The following is a 10,107-nucleotide window of genomic DNA, read 5'->3' on the forward strand; positions in this document are numbered from 1 at the left end:
ATAAAAACCTGCCTCTGGCATAATAACTGTACACACACTGTTAACATCCCTATCATCCTTACAGTGAACCCAAGGAGATAAGATGCCATTACAGTAGAAATCAGTTCTGCATAAATATATGGATGTCAAAACATGCTGCTGTAGCCCGCGCTCCGCAGTTGCACTCTCGTCAAGAGCCTCAGTGTGTGTTGATTTCGGAGAGCGGTCACCTCTTTTTGCTGCAGCTGCATGAAGAAACTGAACCTGTATTTTCCCATCTATGCACCCCGTGGCAGTGTTAAATTCAATGTTTCCGCTCTTGTACCCTGTCTGGCAGGAGCAGGGTTTGTTTTCGAAAGACTGGGTCAAGACAGGAGCAGCTTTAGAACCCTTCTGCTTAAACAAGGGGCCTAAGCGTTTTACAGACAGATCCCAAACCCTTGGTAAATGATCTGTACCAGCCCCGCTGCGCTTTCTGCATAAACATGGCCCCCCGTCAGACGTTTTTACAGCTCTAATCTTGCACTTGTCAAGCCAGACACAGTTTGATTAAACTTGTCAACACTCCTCATCTCGTCCGCTTCCGACATGGTGGCGAACACGATCACCCCAGGAAGCACCCATGGCTACCCATCCCTGCCACTCACCTCGGGTCACTCTCATAGCACTGTGCTTTGTTCTCCCTCTGCCATACAGCTAACCTCAGCAGCACTGGAAACACGGCATTATCATATTATTTATGAGGGCTGGCCTTCCGGGATGCAACTCAAGCAGGAATACCAATCGAGCTCTCCTGCCGTCCTGCTCCCGGGCCTGCCTCCTGGGCTAAGCATTTGCGCTTGTCCTCCCCGGGTAGTGTTATCTCCAAGTTGAGGTTCAGTGGCTGCCATTTAAGCAGACAGTGTGCATACACTGTAGGTGCCTTTGTCAGAGCCTTATATTTGCAACTCAGAGGGGAGCAATCTATAACCCTGATTCTTGTGTTTGAGATTGTCTTGCACCTGACGATTCCCAGTTAGCTTGCGTTAATATGAGGATTTGGTTAATGCGCCTGAGCTCCGCTGTAGCTCCCTGGTGGCAACACAAGGATATGATCCACTGTCTGTCTTGACTACAGACAATCCGCCAATCTGTTCACTGGGATGTGAAACACAGAGCTTTTCTCAGTGTTTGGACTGACAGATTAGATTGTTAGCAGAAAGTCATTATTTCCAGAAAGCACACTAATCTGCAGTAGCTGTCTGAAACACAGACCTTTACTTCGCCTCCAGCCACAAGATACTGTTTCAGAATACACATTTTGAATGGAAGTAGCAAATGTGACTGACACAACGTCAATATTTGAATCACATCTAACAGCAGGACTCAGGTAACTCCATTAGTGATTAATACCTCCTGGCTTTCTGCTGGAGATGGTTGATGAGCCTGGTGCTACGTTTGATTTCTTTATGCTTTAACAACATCAGACTGCATCACACTTCCCCTTCTCCAAAACGCTTTTACCACAGCGTTTATTAGAATCTAACACTGCTAATTAAAAATACAGCCATTTCTTTATCTTGGATGTGAAAACATTACAAATGCAGTCACTTTGAAATTTCCTCTGTCTCAGCAAGATAAGCAGCTTGAAACTTAACAATTACCTACAGTGTTGTACAGCAAATCAGAAAAAAAAATATCCAGAGTTTTAAAATATACAGTGTTTCTTCAGTTTTTCTTTTGTGAGAAGTCATTTTGGCTCAGTGTGTTTCCTTAAATAACTCGACTGAATTAAATTTCACCTAATACATCTGCTTGGCATACTCCTCCAGTATCTCTCAGAGTGATTGCACATGCTCCTGGAGAAAAAGGCTTTGAGTGTGTCCTTTTGCATGACAAAGAATTGGCCAAATCTTAAACATTTACATGACTGAACAGTCACAGTGAAAGGGACTCTTTTGTTTCTTGGCATTATTCGCCAACAAAAAGTGGATGAATTCATTTTCTTCATTGTGTGAACTTGTGCTGGGTTAAGTCGGGTGAGCAATACCTTTTTTTTGGGAAGACTGAAAAGCACTACCATTTGCCTTTTGCAGTGGTTTAGCCAAAGTGGCTTAACTATCACAATGAGGGAAGTATTGGATTGCCGTAATGATTTCACCAATCTTTACTCCACAATGATCCTCACCCTTCTTCCACAGCCCAATTGTAACAAACATGTATCATATGAAAGCTGTATGCGTGCCAGCCAGGACTGATAAATGTGTTGCAGACACATTGCGCAAATTGCCTCATCCTCCTGTGAGCTTTTTCTCCTATACTGTCCTCAACAGCAAAATACAGAGAAGCAAAAGGTTGTCGGGCGGGGAGTGGCATCTTGGGAACACACTGGCCCCAGCAGCATGTCTCCTTTCATGCCTCATTCATTCACTTTATCACCTCATTAGACGAATGTGAAGGTGTGGAGGAGAAGCCTTGTCACCCTGAGACAGAAAGGGAGGAGCCGTACTCCATCTTCTCCTCCCCTGGCCCAGGTCTCTCCTCTGCTTGCTGGATGCATGCGTGGCTAACATTGCTCCAGGATGGGGGGTGGGGGGGGGGGGTACATGCTGCTATATGAACACACTTCATCAGGTGGCACACAGCACGCATGGTTTTACTACTCATGAATGTGGGGGAAAATGAGGAGGCAATATGGTCGCTAGCAAATGTCACACACGTCTGGTATGATAACCTATCTACCGAACATTGTAGGAATATAGTATTGTAATATATTATAATATGGACTCTCATCCCAGTCGAGGATTGAAAGATGGCGGGTGTTGTATGTTATATTGCAAAGCCCCTTGAGGCAAATTTGTGATTTTGTGCTGTATAAATAAAACCGACTTGACTTCCTGCAGCATCTAAAACCTTTGTGTATTTAATTTATTCACTGCAATTTGATTCATACATTTGTTTAATAAAATTATATTTCCCCTCATTTTATTTTCTTTGCCGATTATATTTATTGATTTCATCAAACCAATTCAGTCATTTAATTAAAAAGTGTAATGGATCCCAGAAATTCCCTCAACACTGAGAACTGTTTGAAAGGCTTCTCCTTTTCAGTGTGTGATATTTTTGTACTAAAATGGTCAAAGTTAAAGAACCCTGCTCTGAAAACACAAACTGTAAACTACTTCAGTCAGAAAACATAAAGCTCAAATTACAATAAGTGTCTATATATGAGTAGACATACACTGCTGTATGTGTGTATATAATCCTGTTCTGGTTCCACATCTGTTTTACCACAAGTTCCCACTGCTGCCAGATCACCTCCGAGCGAAAAAAACATAGCAATCGTCTGAATCATACAGAGGGGATAAATTACACCTACCCCCTGGTTTACAAGAGAACATCGGTCAGAGCTGCCCTGGATACATAACCCAGATGAAACCATGCATACACACATAGAAACACACACAGAAACACACACACACACACACACACACACACACACACACACACACACACACACACACACACACACACACACACACAGACACACACACACGCACGCACACACAGAAACATACACACAAACACAAACACACACACACACACACACACACACACACAGACACACACACACACACACAGAAACATACACACACACACACACACACACACGCACAAACGCACACACACACACACACACACACACGCACACACGCACACACGCACACACAAACAGAAAAAAAACCTGCAATTCGTCATTTTTGGGGGAAGAACTAAAATAAGTATGTCCTGAGCCTATATGACATTAATCAAAGGTATAATCCACACTGATTTGGGAAAGGTGAGAGGACAAACCATTGTCTTCGCTGTGTCACAGCATCGCTGCGCAGAATACAAATGGAGCTTTTTATTCCATGTGTCAGGGTCTCACACAGTCAGGAGAGACAGCGGTGTAATGTAAGAGTTTTTAGGGGCTCTATCATTGTGCTCTGTCTTTTCATTGATTTCCTCTGGTCTTGAATCCCCCTACTACAAATTGCCTTCATATTATTGGGATACAGCCCCAGCACAGGCCACTCCATTTATTAGATGCGTACTTGGTTCAAATTGCTTTTTGCTGAGAATAAACAATAAGTAGCTCTGATGAGAAAAGATACCCTGTGATGTCTGAGCGGTAGCCTTTATGTATCTTGGGCTTTATGTTCAAATAAATACACTGAAATCAAATGCGTCACGGTAAGGCTATCCTGTACAAGTATATTATGCGTATTATATGCTATCTCCTCAGTTAATTAGGACTTTTAACTTAAATGTATCAAGATCGGGTGCTGATATTTTTTTGAGGCTATCCTACATGTTTTCGTTTCTAATAGCTTTACAAATGATTTAACATTAGGTCGCCATATCACAATTCCTTTTCTCCAAATACCTAAATGCAGACTTTATTAGAATCTAAAATCTTTGAAATATCCTCTGTTGCAGAAAGATAAGCTATCTGAAACTTCTGCTCTGACAGTGTTTGAATTGGAATATATTTTTTGGGGTTTCGAAGAGTGTGTTTTAGTCAGTATGTCTGTCAGTGAGTACTGTATAGATTTTTTTAGGTATTTATTGATGTGACATTCATTAAAAAATTTACCATATGAACCACCAAATAGCAGAATAGATAGAAACTGGACGACAGGCTACTCTGAAATCATAAATTGTTAAGGCCCAAACATGGCTCACTGAAAGCTTTCATTTTAGAAGCAATTACACTGAAACATGAATTGATCTTGAAGATGAAATCTTTGAATAATTCATCATGGGCACTTACATTTGGCTTGTATAGTGAGGAGAAATATCTATTTTTTAAAAACAGTTTATAGATTTTCAGTTTGGAACATAAATGCAACATATTATAACTCGAAGGAGAAACTGTCATACTGTAAATTATTCTTGCTGGTGCAGTATATGATCACTGGTGGTTTTGGCAGACTATTTTTCATTTAGTATTTCTTTTTTTCTTTTTAACTCCATTTAATCGCTGTAATTTAATGTTGTTCGCTCATTGATTTTTACTCACAATCAAATTAGGGTTTTTCTTTTGCTTAAAACACTGCCACTCCTTTGTTTTGCTTTGATCATAAAAGTAAATTAACTAAACATTAATGAGGGTTACAACATCACTGTAGCTAATGAGAATAAAATGATTTATTTGTGTGCTCACACATGGCCAGCTTGTTATTTGCACTCTCTTAGTTTTCACTTAGCCGGCACATGAATCCAGCTGAAGTTCAGGTGTCAAATAGAGGACTTTTTTTTTTTAATGAAAGATGATGTTTATATCATTTTATAGGTAGGATGCAGCAGAAAGAAGGAGGAAAAAAATAGGGGGTGAAACTTGTTAAAGGTCAAAGTGGGATTTAAACTTATGGCTTCACTAGTAAATGGCACTTACCTTGGGGCAGCAGCATGTTGTAGTGTGTGAGGCAACACAGACTCCAGGTTAAAGATGCTGAATCTCCACCAGCTTCTGTAACTCAGCTGACCTCTGACCTCTCTGTCCTCTCTGTGAACTGGAACAAGAAACAGTAATGAACATTTTACTACAGACAATCCCTTTTCATCATTCATTCATCATTCAGTCTGAATGGAGCAGTCATTCGGTGTAAAGACTGCATTTAGTAACAAAACTTCTCTTTACCTTTAAAAGTTACTGTGAGTGCTTTTCTGGAATAAAGTCCAAGTTGCAATTGATGGACATAAAATGTCATAACCTTACAATTTGTCCTCATTAAAACTAGCAACAACAGATACTTTCATAAAAATATTTTTTATTATTATTTTAAACCCATCAGAACAGTTTGATTATGGTCCTGCCACATTTTCAGGCAGGTGGCCGGGTAATTTTGGGGGTGTCTTTATGTGCCTGAAAGAGTTCAAAAATATCTATTAAATAGCGAATAATGTTATATGATGAGGAAAAGGTGTCCAATTAAACACTGAACAGGTTCAATTAAAGATATAATTGCCTTAGGCAACAAAAAAGGCTGACAGTAAGGAGAGAAAGACTTGAAATAATGGTATCAAGAAGCAGCGTGCATTCAGATAAGGAGGCTCCTCATTTCAGCAATAATGTGTGTGGCCAGACTGCGAAACTAACTTTCCAGTTGAGGGAGAAAATTGCAGCTCTTAACTGTTCTCAGAATACAGAGTAACTTCAATGTGAAACCTGTAACACAATTGCAAATGAATTGCAGATGATGTTCTAAAATGTGATATCAGGGGACGTTTGAAAAAAGTGACACACAAATTAAGAGCATTTTTAATTAAAAGTATGCAGTTGACTTTATGTTCAATTTTACTACTAATAGAAGTAGTGTATTTCAAATTAACTAAAAGGTTAATTTCAGGTAATAATGAAAAATGCACAGGCATGACTTTTGAAATGGTCTCTTTAAAAGATATGTGTGAAATGGAAAATGTGTGCCTCCGCTGTGAAAATTGAGAATGTGAATAGTGATGGCCTAAATGCAGGGTGAGATTATGTAATTAGTACTTGCAAAATATCATAACCATCACCACTTGGTAGTTCTTTATATCATTACAAATTCGGGAATGACTCAGACTTTGGTCATTTGGATGCTTTCATCCCAAACAAGAAAAAGCACATTCAGTTTTAACTGAGTGGGCATCCCCGAGAGACTGAATTGTTCACTAAATCCCTTCCTCAGACAGCAATTATCCAATCATAGCTTAGCAAATGTAAGTATGCAAAGCAGCTTCAGATTTTTCCATATGCTGAAGTGTGTATCAGGGTTTAGTTAGAGTAATACTCCCAATTTGAAGAGTTAGGAGTGAGTTGTCTTTTTTTAACCTTCCGAAAACCAACAATATAGATTAAAGGTGGATTAAATGATGTGTTTAACTGCGCTCAAGTTCAAGTGTGTGCATGTTATTATGGCCATTTTTAGTATCCATCGTTTTATTCTTAATGTCTAAAATAGGTTGACATGCTTCAACGCACAGTATGTAACTACTGTCGCTAGGGATCTCTCAATAACACTTTGACTTTTTATACATTTGTTAAGTAGAGAAAATCCAGTTAATTTTTAGAGCATTACACAATGGGAGGGAAATTAATGAAATGAAATTAATGTATATAGTATTTTATTATGATGATGATATTGTTAACTTGAAATTCAATATGCTTGTTCCTCATGATGACTCTTAACTGGATTTGAAAGAGAAGAAATCTATATTTATGGATTTGGAGCTCAGCCAATCATGTAAGGATTTCCGTAAGTTTTTGGAATTGTCACAAAGATAAAATAGACGCTCTGTTGTCTCTACATTTATGAGGCTTTGACGTGGTGAAACTACAGTGATGCGCCACCGAAAAGGTTGCTACAGCAGGGGATTGTGGGATAGCATTATCTCCTGTACTTTCCTAAAGGAAGGTCCAGTGTTTTCTACGCTAAAGGAGATAACATAGGAAGCATTGAAGCTCCTTTCCTTTCTTTCCTTCATCTCTTATTATGTCTGCCGCTGAGATGCTTCCAGGTCATTTCACTCAGTTCGGAATCATCCCAAGCAAAAAAGACTCTTTGAGTGCAGCCCTGGACCCCCAACGAGGCGTTACATGCAAATGAGAAAAGGGGGTTTTACCTCTGATAGAGGCACTCCCTTTGGCGTGTACTCTGAACCTTGTAGACCATTTACATGTACAAAAAGCTATATAAACACTAAAGGAAAAGGGGAAACTCAGAAAAGGTCTTCTTTAATGTAGCGTGGCCATCAATTCTTAGGAAACTCTTAGGACGAGAATGTTCTGAAGCGAGTGGGTCTATTTGGTCATATTTTGTGTTGTTGGGTTCCTGGATCTCTGCCAAAAAATATTTGGTGGATGCAAGCATTGTACCCACCAAATATGTTCACAGGATGCCTCAGTCACATTCCTCATGGATTAGGCCTCATCTACTATCAATGAACGGGGATTACAGATCAAATCTGTTGTATAATCACACACAAAGGCAGATGGAACGATGAGCTAACTACACTTGAACAGGTTTCCACCAACATCTTTTCGGAGTGCGCTGACATGATTTTACTTCACAGTCAAATGTCCATGTTTTCACACAAGTTGCTTCACAAATCTGCGAACACTGCAATGTTATTTCTCCTTGAGTGGTGGGCCACATAGAGCAGGGACCTCCCTCAGGAGATAGAGAGCATTTCATTTCACACTGACACGTTCACCTCTATCCTCACCATCCCGCTGAGGGTTGCTGGGGTTGTCAACCGTGGGGAAATGAAAGAGGAACTCAAGCTTTTTGCCGGAGTCAAAACAACGTGAAAACTACATTTGTGACCACAGAGCAAAGCTGGTAACAAAATCGCTTGGATCTCTCCAGTTGGGAAAGTTATTCATGTTGTTGTATTTCAGTGTCCCTGTTCTATCTCTCACCGAGTTTTGCTGCAAAATAGCCTGAGGAATTATATCACCCTCAAGTAAAGGGTAAACACAGGGGGTATAAAAAGACAAGTTTTGCTGCATAGGAGGAATAAAACTGTAATGGCTTGTTTCATTCCCCTTCGTATTCAGATGCAACGGGTGAACAATATAGTGTAGCTTTGTTTGTCTTTGGTCAAGTCAGGGTCAGCCTTCCAATAAAGCACACATGGGGGCTGGTGGCAGTCAAATAAATTGGATTTTATATGCTTGCCGTGAATATAAGGCTCATCCAATCTGGAGACTGCGCTGCACTTTTTAGAGCATTCATGATACCCTCAGGCTTTTCATCTCCGGCAAAGCTCTGGCATATCACTTCTCATTATTTCTTGCTGAATCTTCCAATCTAGCCAATTCAAGGTAAAATATGACACATCCGGGGATCTCCTGACGTTGAAGCATTAGGTGTTGTTTTCTGTGCTATTTATTCACACCATTTGTTCTTTCCTTATTCCCCTAAACATTCACTGTGTTAATGAGCAGGAAGCTGATAGTCCTTTGCCATTAGGTGATAGCTTTTTTTTAATTCAATTATAGACTTTTTAAAATCACATTAGACAGCATATTTTGTTGTTTATCTTTTGTAGAAGCTGTTTTTAAGCAATCCACAAAATCCCCGAAATATTATATTGTGCCTGTATTTGGATATTTGATTCATAATGTCCACTGGATTTTTCTGTTGATGAGATATGTGAAAAAGCAGGAGATGAACCCACATAGTAAACAACTTTGCACCGTCTGCAGTCACATCCCCTTTTCAGATAAACACAGAAAGGAGTTCCTCTGCTTATTTCGATATGATTGGCAATTGTTAAGATGCACACAGGCTCATCCAATAATCAAATGGACTTGTTTTTGAAGAACACAGATGGACCTCATTGTTTCTCGTATTGATAAAATACAAAAAACATCTAATGACGTACATAAAGCTACTAATGAGCAGCGAGTCAGATGTCCTTTTTGGTATGCATAAAGCAATGTAGGTAGTTAGAGTGGAGGCTCTGGGGGTGTGGTAGGTAATCTATTTCTCTGTGCCAGAAGGTCAGACAGATTAAACCCTGCTATGAAGATCCCAGTTTTCCATGACAGCTGTCTGCAGGGGAGCCGCACAGCTCTAAAACTGAACTCTCAATGAGATGTAAAATTAACTTCCTATCTTCTGGTGTGAAGGTCATGCTTTTGTACCAAAAAGAACAGCCGCTCAACGCTTTCTCACTGTAACCAATGCGTTTTCCCAGGTCCACATTCAAAAGGGTGAGACTGAAGCCAAAAGCCTGAGTGAATTGTGAAACCAGTCAAGGGGCACTTCTTTTGATGAAGTGTACATTTGCATGTCACAGGCATCAAGGATTAGATCTAGTTCAAGCTACTGCAAAATATAGAGTTTTGATCATTATTTCATTCGATCATAAAATGACATTGATTTTTTTTTTTAAAAAAGAAGAAGAATTTCTGTACCATAAATGCTACATTACCAGATTCACCCTGAGCTCTATTATGCAAGAGTTATCTTTTCCTGTCTGGTATTGAATGAGAAAAATCACCTTTTGGTGAGGATATTTTCTCTCCCTCATTTTACTCACTGCACATGCTGTATTTAAACTTAGCTCCTCTCATTACTGTCATTTTTCATTGGAATAATCACAGATAAAAGA

The sequence above is a fragment of the Seriola aureovittata genome, chromosome 6 (genome assembly GCF_021018895.1).
Source record: "Seriola aureovittata isolate HTS-2021-v1 ecotype China chromosome 6, ASM2101889v1, whole genome shotgun sequence".
NCBI classification, from domain to species: Eukaryota; Metazoa; Chordata; class Actinopteri; order Carangiformes; family Carangidae; genus Seriola; species Seriola aureovittata.